The sequence below is a fragment of the Rattus norvegicus genome, chromosome 7, assembly GCF_021556685.1.
Source record: "Rattus norvegicus strain SHRSP/BbbUtx chromosome 7, alternate assembly SHRSP_T2T, whole genome shotgun sequence".
Taxonomy (NCBI): Eukaryota; Metazoa; Chordata; class Mammalia; order Rodentia; family Muridae; genus Rattus; species Rattus norvegicus.
The window spans coordinates 113,734,876-113,752,342 of NC_141540.1; the positions used below are offsets into that span (position 1 = coordinate 113,734,876).

The 17,467-nt window shown below is 43.5% G+C and overlaps 1 long non-coding RNA gene across 1 annotated transcript in view; it reads left to right on the top strand.

The window, feature by feature from the left end:
* Nucleotides 1-17,467, top strand: part of LOC134479748 (uncharacterized) — a 158,325-nt gene that overhangs the window by 105,184 nt on the left and 35,674 nt on the right. Inside the window, exons 3-5 of the long non-coding RNA XR_015624827.1 lie at nt 8,969-10,104; nt 12,292-12,381; nt 16,314-16,471. This is a non-coding gene — a long non-coding RNA (uncharacterized LOC134479748). The remainder of the gene's footprint in view (nt 1-8,968; nt 10,105-12,291; nt 12,382-16,313; nt 16,472-17,467) is intronic.

The following is a 17,467-nucleotide window of genomic DNA, read 5'->3' on the forward strand; positions in this document are numbered from 1 at the left end:
ACTATTGGCTTATCTTTAACTATGTAATATTGTCTCACTCTGTGTCCTAAAATTTACCTAATGTTTAATTTATTGATGCCATACAGTCCTGTTAGGAATGGACTCAGCAAGGTGTTCTTGCTCAGTTGGTTCTTGTGACCAATTGTCTGCCAATCAGTGACTCTTCATTAGTTGTAAGCTAGCTGGAAGCCAATTAGGGAAGCAAAAGTTAAATCATGTCTCATTATTCAGCAAGCTAACTCAAGCTTGTCACATGATAGTACGGCTGCAAGATCCCCAAGCCAGCAACCCCCTGACATACGTCTGTTTACATGGTGTCAGCTAATGTTATAAGCAAGGTACTGAATCATCTCAGACTCTAGGAGACATAAACATGGTGCCTGTGGAATCTACATAGGTTGGGAGGCCATGGATTTAAAGAAAAGAGAAATTTTCCACCTCATTTGTGGACTACCACACTGGGATACTATTGACTTGCCAGGAGCCAGACATCCAGACAGAATAAAGTGACAGACTATAGTTTCTGAGCTGCTAATGAAGCCAGCAAACCTCATTACTTTCTGGTAGTCCCTACCTGGGGAAGACTGTCACCAGAACTCACGTCAATAAAAAAAAGTCAAACAGCGATTTCAATTCTTACCACGGAACAGCGAACCACAGTTTCTTGCTATGGTTTCAAAAATATGTATCATCAAAGCCTTTCTAGATTGCTTCTGGGGATGCTTACAACTGCAACCAACTCTAGCTCCAGGGTATCCAACACCCATTTCTGGCTTCCACTGGCACCTGTACATGCATGTACACACACACACACACACACACACACACACACACACACACACACACACACACGCATGCACACACACAGAGAGACAGAGAGAGAGAGAGAGAGAGAGAGAGAGAATTAATAATAAAAACATCTCTTAAAGAGAATTTGCCTTATACATAAAGCTCTGTGCAGTTTCCTCTTAATACATATCCCTGTGTTCTTAGGATTGTTTTGTAGGTTAAGAGCAGTCATATCATTTTACTGGTGGGAAAATGAAAGCATGCAGAGGTGGTGAAGATTGCCCTCTAGACTCATACCCTGTATTTGTGCTATACTGTGTTACCCACATGCATGCTCTATCCATGAATGAATGTGGAAGAAGCTCACAGCAGCTGGAAGGTGTGGCCACAACTTTTATCTGGGTGCTAGCCTGTTGCCAAATCATAGGAAATGGAATTACAACACAACCAGATCCCACCTTTAAGGTGTGCTGTTGCAATGTATCTCCATAGAGTTTCGCTGCTTTGCCTATTTGGGAATAAGCAATGTAAAAGGATGCACAGATCTGAGCAAGATAAAAATGCATTTCAAGTAAGCTATTCGGAAGATGTGCAAACGTGAAGAGTAACCTCCCGGTCTGGAGTGAGTATCAGAAAAAGAAAGAAACAAATATAACCACATCGGTAGCACTGACCTCCCCTCACAAGTGAGTTTGGGGCTAGCAATATGAGCATCCTAATACCAGCGTCAAGGAGTCGATGGAGCAATGAGGACTGTGAGGGTTAGGGGACTGAAGTACTAGAAGAAACCCTAAGCCTCTCAGAGGAAGGTGCACTATTGTTGTACGGTAGAAGTTGAGGAAGGTGGACGATTCCTCTTGACTTCTGCCTTCCTCAACAAAGTCACCCAGTCAAGATTCTTTCTGCCCTGTTTGTAATTCCACTAATCCCCTTGTATAATTGAGCTTGTAACTTTCTCTTGAAAACAACCCCTTATTTTAATAGAGAAATCAAAGCTCAGAGCCAGCACTGGGCTGTGACGGAGCATAGCACATGAATATGAAAATGCTTTGCACTAATCCCGTTCCTTCAAGGCCCCCTGTTTCTACAGGATGTCTTAGCATTTTAGCTTTCAGAATTCTGCCCCCCTGAACCACGTGCTGCAGGATCCCTATCATCATCTTCCAAGGCCTCACTCACTGCCTGGTTACTTAGTCCAGGATTTTCTGGTATCTACAATATGTGTGACCATGAATCTGCCCAGAAAGAGAGAACACTACAAAACCACCAAAGCCAGTTCATTAGCAAGTGGTATGCGGAGAGAGAATAAGCTCAGGATTTGGTGTCAACTTGACCTGCTTTTGTTTATTCAATTTTACCATCAACTGCTTTCACCGCTGAGCCCCTTTGTCCTCACATTCAAAAATGGGTCCTCTACTTTTTTCTTTTTGTCTTTCTATACCTTATTTTTTTTTCAAGAATGTGTTTATTTATTCACTTTACATCCTGATAACAGCCCCCTCCTTCCTCTCCCTCTTCCTTCTTCTCTCCTCCAAGTCCCACCCTGACGACTTCCCCCTCCCCATTATCACCACCCCTTCTCTGCAGAGAAGACACAGGTACCAACCCACCCTTGCACATCAAGTAGAACCAGGACTAAGTGCATCGTCTCCCACTCAAGCCTGACAAGGCAGCCCAGCTAGGGGAAGGGGATCTAAAGGCAGGTAACACAGTCAGAGACAGCCCCCACCTCAATAGTTAGGGGACCCACATGAAGAGCAAGCTATACATCTGCTACAAATATATAGGGGTCTAGGTCCATCCCATGCATGCTCTTCCTTCGGTTGGTTCAGTCTCTGTGAATCCCCATGGGTTCAGGTTAGTATACTATATAGGTTGTAGATTTTCTTGTGGTGTCCTTGATCACTCCAGCTCCCTCACTCCTTCTCCCAACTCTTTGACAAGACTCCTTGAGCTCTGCCTGATGTTTATCTGTGGGTCTCTGCATCTGTTTCCATCTGTTGCTGGATGAAGCCTCTCAGAAGGCTAGGCTCCTGTCTGCAAGCATAGCAGAGAAAAGAGTCAGGGATTGGCCATCTCCCATGGGATAGGTCTCAAGTTGGGCCAGTCATTGGTTGATCACTTCCTCATACTTTGCTTCATCTTTATCACTGCATATCTTGTAGGCAGGACAAATTTGGGGGGGGGGTGAAGATTTTGTGGGTGGGCTGGTGTCTACCTCCCTCCAACTAGAAGTCTTGCCTGGCTATAGGAGGCAGCCCCTTCAGTCTCCACGTCCCCAGTTGCTAGGGGTCTCAGATAAGATCACCCCCATAAGGGGCTGGGGATTTAGCTCAGTGGTAGAGCGCTTGCCTAGGAAGGGCAAGGCCCTGGGTTCGATCCCCAGCTCCGAAAAAAAGAACCAAACAAAAAAAAAAAAAAGATTAACTTTAAAAAAAAAAAAAGATCACCCCCATAAACTTCAGGAGACTCCTGAGTCCCAGGTCTCCAGCACAACCCAGAGATGCAAACCCACCAATTTCCATTCTCTTTCCCCACAACCCTGCAACACTGCTCCACTCTTCCCATACCTGATCTCCCACCTACTTCCCTCCCTTTATCCACCTCTAATATCTACTTTATTCCCCTTCGAGTGAGATTAAAGCATCTTCCCTTAAGCCATTCCTTGTTACTTTACTTCTTTGTTTCTTGATTACAGTGTGGGTAACCTATATTTATGGCTAATATCCACTTATAAGTGAGTACATACCATGCATATATTTCTGGGTCTAAGTTACCTCACTCACGATATTTTCTAGCTCCATTCATCTTTGTTTTTAATAGTTTAAGTAGTATTCTATTGAATAAATGTACAAAATTTTCTTTCTCCCTTCTTTAGTTTTGAAGGACAGCTAGATTGTTTCCAGCCTCTGGCTGTTAGGAAGAAAGCTTCTATGAACATAGTTAATCAAGTGTCCTTGTGGTGTGGTGAAGCATATTTTGGGTGTATGCTCAGGAGTGGTATAGCTGGGTCTTGAGGTAGAACTATTCCTGATTTCTGAGAAATTACCAAATTGATTCCCAAAGTGGCTGTACGCACACCCAGCAGCAATGGAAGAGTGTTCTCCTTTCTCCACATTCTCACTAGTGGGTGCTGTCACTTGAGTTTTTCATCTCAGCTCTACTGACTGGTATAAGGTGGAAACTCAGAGTCATTTTGACTTACATTTCCCTGATGACCAAGCATATGAAACATTTCCTTTAGTGCTTCTCAGCCATTACAGATTCTTCTGCTGAGAATTCTGTTTAGCACTGCACCCTATTTTTAATAAGGTTATTTGAGTTGTTGGTGTCGAATTTCTCAAGTTCTTTAATCTATTTTGGGTATTAGTCATCTGTCAGATGTAGGGTTGGTAAAATTTTCCCCTTTCTATAGGCTGCCATTTTGTCCTATTGATGGCATCCTTTGTCTTACAGAAGCTTTTAAGTTTCATGAGGTCCCATTTACTGTTCATCTTAATGCTTGAGCTGTTGGTGTTCTGATCAGGAAGTTGTCCTCTATGCCACTGTGTTCAAAGTAATTTCCCACTTTCTCTTCTATTAAATTTAGAGTGTCTGGTTTTATGTTGAGGTCTTTGATCCATTTGGACTTGAGTTTTGTTCAGAGCAATAATTACAGATCTATTTGCATTCTTCTACATGAAACCAGTTAGATCAGCACCATTTGTTGAAGATGCTTTCCCCCATTGCATGGTTTTAGCTTCTTTTTCAAAAAGTGTCTGCAGGTTTGTGGGCTTATTTCATGGGTCTTCGATTTGATTCCATTGATCAACCTATCTGTTTCTATACCAATACCATATAATTTTTACTATTATTGCTCTGCAATACAGTTTGAAATCAGGGATGGTGATATCTCCAGAAGTTCTTTTATTGTACAGGATTGTTTTAGCTATCCTGCCTTTTTTTTGTTCATTTTTTTTAATGTTTGTTGGTTTTTGTTTTTTGTTGTTTTGGTTTTCCATTTTGTTTTTCATTTTGATAGATTTTTCCTTTGATGGGTATGAAGTAAGTGTCCTTCCCTGTCTCTTTTAATTAGTTTTAGTTGAAAGTCTATTTTATTAAGTATTAGAATGGCTAGTCTAGCATGTTCACCTCTGCTGGCTGTGTCCCAGATGGACCTGAGTATTTCTGGGGTCCTACACACTTCCTCGGGTAAGCCAACAGAGCCATGGGTCAGTTGATGGAGATCAGAGAACAACAGATCATCTCTGCTGGCCAAGTTGTCCTGACAGGCAGTGGATTAGTGGGGCAGGGCTCTAACTTAAATGTTCCTGGAATCCTGCAGGCCTCCTCAAAAAGGCAGATAGGGCTGTGGTCCAGAAAATGGAGGTCAGGGGACAGTGTGCATCTCCAAATCCTCTACTTTCTTTTCAGTGGGAATGCATGAAAGAGAATGGGAAAATGGCTAATACCATCACTGCTTTATGAAAATCCCCAAAGATGAGCTTCCCCCACTCCTTGTAAAAAAACTCATTACAGGAAAGAAATGTCTAGTGAACAGCTGAAAAAGGATCATATTAGAGGAGAAAGCCAGGGCTGGAGGCAGAAAGCCACACAATGAATCATGATTAATGGAGCCCTGCCACACACAGGGGACCAAAACATGTTTCTTTTTTAAATTTATTGATTAATTTGACAATTTCACATATGTATTTAATATACTGTGATTATTCTCTCTCCACATACCCTTTCTTATTTTCATCTCTCCAATGTTTACTGACCCCTTCCTTTCTCCCTACCTGTCCCTTTGGGGTTTGTTCTGTGACCATTCAGTTTAACTCAAGACCATCTTTGTGGTCATTGGATTTGAACTATCCACTGAAGCTTGTTGGAATCATGAAGGGGCACATAACTGAAAGCAATGACTTCCTGTCTCTCTGAATCTATCAGTTAAGAAATAGTTCAGCAATGAGGAAGAGGACCCCACTTAGCCACCATGACTATTTATGGCTAATGGTGCCAGGAGATATTAGAGGGGAGACCTAGAATTCAAGTCTGGCTTTCAAAGGGCCAAGATCAGGGATATTCAGGCAGAATGACTAGAGACTGAAAGTCTAGACAATGGGCTGAGGTGTGGGAGGGAGGAAAGTATATGAGAGGAGAGGAAGGGGAAGAAATAGGAACCACCAGTGAGACTCGGATCAGTCCTGGACCCCAGGTCTCTGGTGTGGTTTTGGTACTAGAAAGTTATTTAGAAAGTATTGGGAGAAGTTGAATAGCCATCATGAAGATCACAAGTCCAAGACTACAGCAAGAACAGAGGGCCAGTGTTTGAAATAGCAGTGTCCTACACAGAGGGCCATCTAAAATATAATGACCTATAGGCACTGATCTAGCCCAACACAATGACCGTGGGCTCAAGGACCTGTATATGTACTTCTGAGCTCTGTAGGATGATGGGGCGGGGGAGGTTAACACAATGTGCAGGTAGAGGGAATGAGCTGTGCCTCTTGCTCCTTTCTCCTGGTGAAATCAGTGGCTTTGGAGATGTCCTCGTGGGCTCTGATGCTGCTAACATGATTCTGGTATAATTAATCTGACAGTGATTTCCCAACCAGACTGCTCTCCTCCCAAGTAAACTCAGTTCCCCATGGAGACCCTGAGGCAACAAATGTGTTAGACAGGAGTCTGGGCGAAGTCAAAATTCAGAGGACTGGGACTCCTTTTCATTCCAGAAGGATTTAAGAAAATGCTTTTTATTTATCCTTCTGCCATGTCACTTGGGGAGAATTTGGGAAATTTGTAGGCATAGACAATAAGCTTAGTATCAAAGGGAGACCTGCGTTCCCAGCAGTGATGAAAAATTAGTGATTCTCTATTCTGGGCTGTGTTTATCCTTTCATTGTGATGCAGAAACACTGTTTCCTTAGGAAAGTCTGTGTGTCTTAATTAGATTTGACTTTGTAAATCTTGCCTTTTCCCCTTAGAGACCATGCAAATGGCTGCCCGGTACCTGATGGCAGATTAACCCCAATCTTGGCTTTATGCAAAGAGGTCCAGGAAATTCGATTGAACACATTGAAACATTATCATAGACTCCCAAAGAACAGAAACCAAGGGAATTTTAACCATCATTAAATCTAGCTGCTATCATAGCATCTTAACCGGCACAGGAGCTTCTGCCTCCTGAATATAAGTCCCTGAGAGGCCACTTCCTGCTGGACTTAAGAATTGGGACTTGCCAGGGGAAACTTTCTCTGCTATTATGATTCACATCTCACTTTGTCTGCAGCAAGGGTCTCTCTTTCCATTGTCCCATGTATCAGCCTTGAATAATGGTTTTACCTTTCTGGGCTTCAATTCCCCATTCAAGAAAATTAACAAACTTACCACACTTGTGATCATATTATGGGGTTATAGTGACAGCTGTAGTATGTGGTATGCTTTTGGCATATGATGACTTCTCTGTGTTCACAGTGCCACCAACTTCAACCTCTTTGTGGTAACCTTCAACTTCAACATCATTATCATTTGAAAAGTAGTCATAAGCGTAGCATCTCTACATGTTGTCATAGGTTTTGCCCTCATTGCCTTAGCACTGAGATGTTCCTTGACCAATCACTCACATCCCTGCTTCTTGGGTCTATACTCACAAAGCAAAGGATGTTTTGTTTTGTTTTGTTGCCCATTCCTGATCCAGAGCAGGAGTGGGGACAGTGTTAGTCTTCCCATTGCCGTGAGTTCCTCTGTGGTAATAGCTTCTTGGCCTCAGCTTGCTTTCATGACTTAGGGCACTGCACTTAGAAATATCATTGGCATTTAGATGTATTCTTCATCCTCTTTACATACTGACCACTTGGTGATGGTGGTGGTAGTAATGGTGGTGGTTGCGGAAATGGTGGTAATGGTGACAGAGATGCCATTGTGTCCAGGAAAGCTACATTGAGAAGAGAACTGTATGAGCTGCTTAACTCAAAGCTTCTGCAAAGCAAAAATCCACCTGATATTCTCTGCCAGGTACTTTCCCAAGGGAATACTGATTGATCTTGCTGTCAACTTCGCACAACATAAAGCCCCATGAGGAGGAAACATCATCCACTGATGAATTTCTCAGGTCAGACTGACCTGTGGCCATGTCTATGAGAAATCATCTTGATTGAAAATTGATGGAGGAAGGCCTTGGCCCAATGTGGGTGACACCAACCCTAATCAAGTGGGTCCTGACTATGCAAGAAAGCTAGCTGAGCACCAGCCAGGGAACCATCCAGAAGGCAGCCTCCCTCCGGGTTTTCTGCTTCAGTTTCTGTCCTGATTTCCCTAAGGATGCACTGTGACTTGGAAGTATAAGCTGAAATAACTGTTTTCTAAAGCCCGGGTTGCTTTCAGTCAGTGCTTTGTCCTATCAACAGAAAAGCAAACTAGAACAATGCAGTAGCAGGCTTTATATTGGTATCTCTCCCATGCCTGCTATTCCAGCCATTTGCTTAAAATCACTTAGATCTGGCTGTAAAATCTGCCTGGCTGACAGATATGTATGTGTTTAAGGTATCATTGTCTCATCTTATTGGGCCATAGTAGTGCCTGCTAAGTATTCAACGAAATGGTTATCACTTGACATAAAAGCAGGATGAGTAGCTCTCACACTACCACTCTTATGAAGAGACTTTTAAAGTCAGTCCAGGGCAAGCTGCGGTGAAATCGCTGTCCTCTTTACTGTCATTTTGCTCCTAAGCTCCTGGCCTACTACCCACCACCTCTGAGCCCTCCTCAGGTGTCACGTGGGTCCAGGCTGACAGCAAAGACAGCAGCCATGTCAGCCATCTCTGACTTTGACATTTCCAAAAAAAAAAAAAAAGTTTTCAGGCTGAATTCCAGACAGCTCCTCAGGACTGGCCACATCAGAACTGAAAGCCACATACAGACTGTTCACCCCAAAGCTGCTGCCAGCTTTCTGGCAGGCCAGCACACAAGGGAGTGCTCAGGTGGTGAATCCAGTGCCACATGCTGCCAGTGACTGGATTCAAATGAGCCGTTATTCTAATCCACCTGTCTTCAAGACATGCAGCCATCCTGCCACTCTGAGTGGTCAGGGAGTGGCTGGTTGGGAAACACTGTAGATATAATGATGGTTCTCCCCCCTACTCTCTTTCCTCCCTTCCCTCCCCTCCCCCTCATTTTTCTCATTTCTCATCCATCTCAGTCACTCCAGGTCCTTCCCAGCCTTCATCCTGTGATCTCTAATTTCTTGGAGCTGGTGTGGAGTAAGAGAAAGAAGAAAGGAAGAGGATAGAAGGAATAAGAGAGAAAGAGAAGAATTTCCTGAGCGTCCCCTGTACTTCCCACCTTACTGAGGACGGGGCCCAGAACCCACATGGCCCTGAACAAGTGTCCTCTATCCTTTCTGCAAGGACATTATTACAGTCTGTGCCAGGAGACATCTCAGTAAAATGACTTTTTACACAGGTCCATCCATTATGCACACCTCATGGGCTGATCCTAGTCATATATTCCACTTCTGGACACCTATACGCAGCCCCAGGTATGGCGATGGGAGGCCTTGCTATCCACCATCAAGAAGTATAGCCAACAAGCATCCTCTGGATCTCAGCTCTGTCAGCTGCAGAGAGACACTGTGTCTGAAGTCATGACCTTCTGAGGTCCATATGGATCCAGAGACAGAGGAAAACATTAAGACACCAACAGTCCAGTCCACTCTCAAACACTGATGAATATTCAGCGCAGAGCTCCTGCTGGTCCACCAGGGCTCTATGGGTATTTATTGTAACCAAACCATCTCTTTACCTCAGCTCTTATGTCTTCCCTTCCATTCATCTATGACAATCCCCATTAACCATCGTGACTCTGGCATCTGCTTCTGTAAGCACAGCCCTTGCCTGATGTTACAGAGGGCAGACAGAGTGAGCCATGGAGGACATTTAAATGGAAGGTAGCGTGTTAGTACACAGGACACATCTGTCATTTGAGACTATGAAGAGGCTACTGTTGGGTGACAAAGACATTCTATAGGAGAACAGTTAACAGCTGGAGGCAGAAAGCAGTAGCTGCAAGCTGTATCCTAGAAGTGCTAGCCTGAAGTCAGCAGCACTCTCATCTCCTGCAACTGAGAGAGGTCCAAGGCCAAGACCTAAGAGTCAGAACAACTGATCTCAAGAAATCATGAAAGGCCTAAGTAAGCCAACTCTTATGAAAACCCGCGACTGCAGCTCTTAGATGACTACCACAGCTTAGTTCTGAACAAATCAGCATCACAAAGCTGCATCCTTAGCCCACCTTAGCTCCCTACTAGAAAATGACCCTCTGCCATTCTGGAAGGAGGTAAAGAGACCTCCACATACCCTGTGGGATATCCCTCCCCTACCCTGTCTCTAGCATATGTCTAGGGTTAGAACACTTTATAATAAGGGTAGCTTCTAGAAGCCTGGAAAACATGACAGCCCAAACTGAGCAAGGCCACAGCATTACCATGAAGCCTTTCACCTTTGCTCAGGGTGACCTCTGGCAGGGGTCTGACATGTGAATCAAAAAGAATCATAATGAGAGCTATTAGGGACTGAATTGCCACTTCCCCATTCAAGTACTGAGCCATAACCACCAGAATGTGGCTGAGAGTTAAAGTTTGGATATACATGTTTATACACATTTATATGTGTGCATGTGTATATAACTTAATATGTAGCCTTACATATATCTGTGTAATTCCAGTTAACCCTTTCTGTGTGCTGTCTTGACCTCTATCAGCATCAAGAGTCCGTGTTTTGATTTCTTGTGAAAGCTTTTAATATTTGTCTCTTATGCATAAGCTTAACTTATCTTCAAGTCAAGGTCACTGGCTTTCCAAATGGTAATCTAATTGTCTTTGCTACACTTATTGTAAAAACAGATGTTTCACCCATTGTGATGCTGGGATGCCCTCATGACAAGGCAGAGTGACAGCACATGAATGGGTTTCTGTCTGTACATGCTCACTTTCAGTTTCTGTGTTTGATTCTCCTTGACCAGTACCACATTGCCTTAACTGCTTCTGATGTAAAATTGGTCTTAGTTCTTCGCTGCTCTTCAAATGTTTTTGTGGTTTATTCTAAGTCATCTGCCTGCCCACATAGACAATTATTTGGACTGAGATTGCAATGAACTTGCAATGAACTTGTAATTCATTCAAGGGACTGATGTGATCCTGGTTTCCAGTCACAGACTTGGTACCTCCCATGTTTGTAGAACGCTTATGGGTCTTTTGTTTAACATTGCTGCAGATCCAAATCTCAATTTGCATCCTGGTACATAAGCTTGGGTGGGAAGAGCTCAGGCTGCCACATAGCTAGAGGAAACAATGGGGACCAGGCAGTAGGAGCGTGCCAGCCAACATCACAGCCAAAGAAAGATGCTGCTTGAAGGGATGCACCTGCCACAGAGATCCCTACATCCTTGCCCAGATTCTGGAGAGGCTCATGGGAAATAATGTGCCCATTAACAAACTCAGCAGCTGGATATGTCAGGAAATGAGAGTTGAAAGATGTAATGCAAGCAAATAAAGCCCCAAATTCGATTTACTTGACCACTATGCAACCTAGCTCTCTAAAACTGGGATAAAGGGTAAAAACAGCACTCTTACAGAAGTTACAGCTATCTTACAGAAGGCCAAGAACTTCAGTTTTTTATTCTCTGCACACAGACCAGGTTGTAGGTCTCTGCTTTAATTGTGATCTGTTGGAATGAAGAGTTGCCATGATGAAGGTCAAACGATGCACTGATCTACAAATATAGCGGTCATTCATTAGGGATCGTTTTCTTATGGCTATCAAACCCAATGTTTAGGGATCTTCCAGGAAAAAGAAATGGAAAGATTGTAAGAGGCAGAGGCAGTGAATAACTTCAAAAACAAACAAAAAACCTCACTGTTTTTTGAATACAACTTAGCAGTTTGTTATATGAACTCACAGAACTCACAACAGTTATGACAGCATGTATAAGACTTTTGTAAGCTCAAACCAGACAAAATCACAGCATGAGGGGAGAGCTAGGCACAAGTCCCACCTCCAGCTGAAGAGCTATTAGTATTTGATAGCTGCTAGGAAAGGAAAAAAGTCAGTTTTCTTCATTGATGTGACATCTGATATATTGACCATACTCCAGGGTAAGCCCTACACCAAAGAGTAACTGGGTGACACAAAATGGATTTCAGTGAGAGAGAGTGAGGGAGAGAGAGAGAGAGGAAGGGAGAAAAACAAAGAGAGACAGAGACACAGGGAGATATACAGGGGGAGAGAGAGAGACAGAGAGAGAATATGTGAATAGAAAATTGAGTGGGGAGGAAGGAAGGTGTCAATCTGGAGAAATTGGGGAAGAGAGTTAATATGTTCAAAATACTTTATATGGCATTCTCAAAGAATTAACAAAATATTGTTTTTAAGAACAATAGATCAGTGTGGAGCATTGTATGCCCAGCCTGTGGTAGCACCATCAGTCACTGTCCCTGGCACATGACTTAGCCTTGTTTTGTCTCAGGTTCAATTGCAGCATGAACAGAGAAGTAGTTTTTGCCCTGTCTACAGCCATTCTTCCAGAACTATCATCCAACTTTGTAAGTAGCCTGAGGTGAGTTTCACTTAAACACAAAAGAGTTACAGCATTGGTCAATCGCATGCATCTTTGAGGAAAACCTATTCTGACCCTCACCTGTTGTAAAAGCTGTCTGTTGAGGGCTTTGTTTCGACTTTTTTTTTCTGTTACTTGGAGACCCTTCTTACCTCTGTTGGCTATTAACCCTTTTCAGATAAATGCTCTACAGATGTTTTCTCCTCCTCCTGAGCTTTGCCTTTTCACTCTCATAATCATTTCCTTTGCAGTGCAGAAGGGGTTGGGTCTGCAATCGCTCCCTTCTCTACTCTGGTTTTATTGCCTGTGGGGTTGGTGATATATCTAAGACATTATTGGCAAGACCTGCAGCAAGATGGCCTCAGACCTGTGTATAAAGGAACTAAGTCAGACAACCCATATCCAAAAGGATAGAATGGCACCTGCCAGGAGCCAGACAGAGAAGGGGACTTGTTCATTTCAGGTTTGCAAGACAACTAAATTCTAGAGATCCAGCACCTGCAGTGACATCATGACACTGGTTAGAAGAATAGAGCTAAAGAACCTGTTAGAAGAATAGAGCTACTGCTAGGCAGGCTTAGCACACAAACAGGCTGACAGACAGACAGACAGACACACACACACACACACACACACACACGCAAGCACGAACGCACATGCACACAATGAACAACAGAAAATATAAATCAGTAATCAAGTCACCTTCCTTTCCAGTCTCCATCCTTCTCTAGAACCTGACACCCCCAAAAAGCTGTCTGTTGAGGGATTTGTTTCAACATTTTTCCAGCCAAATCTCCCTTTTCTCTAAGATAAATACTTAGCTCCAGCCAGACTGGTTGCTATGCAGTCCTATCCTCAACCACACCACCCAGGGTTATTAGGTTCACATGGTGCAGCCGTCCCCCCAGTTGCAAAGCCAGTGTCCCCAGCTCTAGCAGGGAGTCTTCCCAGCAGCTCAACCCACACAGGTCTCATTTGTCTGCCCTAACCGCTTGGCAATTAGCCATTCTCCACAGATGCTCCTCTACCCCAGTGGCAGAACATGCATTTGTTATGTTACCTTGAGCGGTTACATATTGTTCCCTAAACCAAAATGAAAGCTCACTCAGGAGCCCTGTCAACTCCAGAAAGCTCTTCAATTCATCAGAAGCCATCCTGCCCTATGCTTTGATGCCACAAGAAAACTTAGAAAAATCAATTAGACTTGGCTTCCCTTCAAAGAAGAAATGTGTGAACACAGAAATGAGACCCAGGCTTGGGGTCAAGTTTAAATTCTGAATTTTCAAATCACTGTGACCTTGGTTAAGTAGCTTCGAGCCTGTGAACTACTTGTCAAAGAGGAACCCCTCTGCCATATGATTTGGGGTTGCTTTGCGTTGTTGATATGAAGTGAGACATCCAAAGGAAAGAAGATAGAATATAGAAACTCCTTTGGGGACGAAAAGAACATAATGTGTCCAAAGAAATGAAAACAAGTCAGATAGTCATTAATTATATCCTGTAAATTGACAGTTTTCTTCTTCATCATACTTTACTGATGTTAACTTGTTTCAAATATCATCATAATTCTAACAAATTGAACTTCACAATTGGGTAAACTGAGGTATGGAAAGGTTAATAATCTGGCCATACAGCTGGCACACGGTTGAACTGGGATTAAGCCCAAGCAATGTGTGTTCCAAGGTAGACTTCTTTGGCCAGGATAGATTGGTACCCAGGTGGGACCTCCAGCTTCTCAAGGGATTGTGTGAGAGGGCACTGGGAGGAGGGGGCTGTGATTGGGATGTGAATAAATTAATTCCTAGGAAGCAACTGTTGTTTCAAGCTCATAAACTATTGTTACATAAACTTTTAGAAAAAAATTTCTTTAAAAAAAACCTCTTCCATGCTGCCTGTGTTATGAGGTCTCCTTACAGGGATGGGTGGACAGTGCCCTGCAAAACAGGCAAGATCCAGCTGTTGTGTTCAAATGTCCATTTATATAAAATAAAATGTAATGTTTTATGAGATGAAATAGGCCACTAGAATGCTTTAAGTGGGGGAGAAGAGATCGCTTGATAATTTTATGAAGCATGAAAGTTACTTTTATACATATTCTCAGAGTACAAACTGTATAAAAAAACAGTATTCAATTCAATGAATTACTTCAACATGAACACATTTGTATTGCTGATGCCCACATAAACAGACCACTACATAAACAGTAGTTCTCCCTTCCCATCCCTGGTCATTGCTTGAGTACCTGTTCATATGTTTTGTAATGCTGTGATGGGCAGGAGAGGGTAGGTACCTTGCCAGGCACATGTTGAGGCATCCCTCATCCTCGAGGTAACAGCCATACAATGGGTATAGTATAAAATGAAGTTTATTTGGGGCACGGGAAAGAAAGGAGACAGCTAGGAACAGAAAGAGAGGAGAGAGAAAGAAGGGAAGAGGCCAGCCAGGAATGTGTGGAAGGAGAGAGAAAAGAAGAGAGGAGAGGGGAGAGGAGAGAGGGGAGAGGGGAGGAGAGGGGAGGAGAGGGGAGAGGGGAGGAGAGGGGAGAGGGGAGGAGAGGGGGGGAGAGGGGAGAAATGAGAGGGGAGAGGGGAAAGAGGAGAGGGGAGAGGGGAGAGGGGAGAGGGGAAAGGGGAGAGGGGAGAGGGGAGAGGGGAGAGGGGAGAGGGGAGAGGGGAGAGGGGAGAGGGGAGAGGGGAGAGGGGAGAGGGGAGAGGGGAGAGGGGAGGAGAGGGAGAAGGAGAGGGAGAGGCAGGCCAAACAGTCCTTTTATTGCAAACCAACCTAATACCTACCTGACTGTTGCTAGGTTACTGTTGGGTGGAGCCTAGAGGAAATGGAAATGCTGACACTCATGTAATTCTAAACACCAGAGATGACTCTTGCATATAAATTGGGCATACAGGGTCACAAACTGTTCGTTCTGTTGGGTTTGGCTTTTCCCTTGGGGTTGTGTTGTAGTAGTCACTCATCACGTTGTCTGTGGTTGTAGTTCATTTATTCTTAGTGTGAGTTTGCAATCTGTTTATGCCGTCTGCTGTGGGTAGACATTTGGTTTTTCAATGTCCAGTTTGGGACTATTGTGAAAATTGTTTCTCTCAACATGCTTATTCTCAGGAGGAGATAAATATACACTTGCACACCCCGTGCATAATATGCACAGGATATAATAGGAAACAATGAAGGTCTCTGTAAAGAACACATGCTACAGGGAACAATGGATAAAGTATGGTAAGGTTGGGAGGACTCCATGTTGCTGTTCTGATGGTCTAGGTCCTGCTGGGATCATTTCTTCTGCACCTTCCTGTCAACACACTCAGCAGGCTCCACTATTCAGACCGTAGTTACTGAACTGAATCCTCAGATGGAAACCACATCCATGCACTCACCACAACACAGGGTCAGGCTTCCCCTGAAGCTAACTATGAGTCCAATTTGATTTGAGCACGAAAGGAAGCCAGAGGTCCTAGAGTGACCTGAGCAGGAACAGAAGGGAAATCAGACAGAGAGGAGCCAACTAGAAGTGCACTGTCAGGCAGAGATGAAGAACCACTGAAGGAGGAACCTGGTATTAGAGTTGTGTTGAATTAAAACAACTGCTCTAATTCTGCCAACTGAAGAGATCAAACTGGGAACACCTGGGCCATTTCCGTGCAATTGTAGCAATCTAGAGATGATGATAAAAGAAGTTTGATATACTACCTGTGCAGCCATATTTAATCTCAATCTAGTTAGGGACACCTTTTTCTGTGATGAACTAACACAAACAAGATCAAACTGATGAGGAAAGGGAATATTTGGCAATTTTCACATGGCAATTATTGGAGGAAGTCAAGACAGGAACTCAAGCAGGCAGAAAGTTGGAGGCAGAACATGATACAGACTTCATGAAGGAACGCTACTTACTGACTTTTGCTCTGCTCGCTTTCTTGTAGAACCCAAGACCACCTAGCCCAGGATGGCATCACCTACAAAAGGATGGGCCCTCCTCCATCAAACTCTAATTAAGAAAATGCCCAATAGTAGTGGATCTCAATCTATGAGTGGCAACTCCTTTGGGGGTCACATAGAAGATATCCTGCATATCAGAATGGTAATTTGTAATCTACATTGCAATTGAATTGTAATTTGCATGACAATTCAGAACAATAGCAAAGTTACAAGTAGTAAGGAGCAACAGAAAAATGTTAGGGTTGAAGTCACCACATGTGAAACTGTACTAAGGACCACAGATTTAGGAACATTGAGAACCACTGCCCTTCAGGGTTACCTGCAACCCAGTCTTATGGGGGCATTTTGTCAGTTGAGATCCCCTTCTCTCTGATGATTCTAGCTTGTGTCAAGTTGATATAATATTAGCTGATACAACTCTATTGTATAGAAAAGGAACACATAGAATAGATATCCTTAAGGCTAGTGGGTAAGAGTCTCTGTAGGAAAGAATCTTCCAGGCTCATCACTTCCCAATGTAAGCCAGCATTGACTTCAGAGCTTGCCTGACCTGAAGGTAACAGTTCATTCAGACTTATGTGTTGACAGAAAATGTCTTGTGTCCAGTAGACTTTGCCCATAGGTAACCCTCAGAACCTGGGAAGGAGTAGAAAAAATATTGAGTCATTGCATAAATGCATGACCCTCTGAGGCAGGGTTGCCACTTTTCCTATTTTCAAGTCTCAAAGTGTTGGGGGGGGGGGTCCTAACTGAACCAAGTCAAGCACCGTATTTGTAAGATGCTCTACAGTCATAGTCCAATGCTCCCCCAGGTGCTACTCTCTACATTGCCTCATGTACAGCATCCCATCAATTGCTAACAAGTTTATGAATAGTATTTTAATTACTTTTCTGTTGCTGTGATAAAACACACTGGCCAAGGCAACTTAAGGAAGCATTTATTTTAGTTTACAGTATCCAAGGGGCTAAGACCCCCATCACATTAAGAGGGCACAGTAAGTGGCAGGCAAGAGCAGGAGTTTGAGAGCTCCCATCTTGTAGAAGTGTGAAGCAGAGCAAGGGAACTGAGATGGTGTGAGGTTATAGTTTCAAAGCCCGTCCACAGTGACAGTCCTTCAATAAGGATGCCCCACCTTTC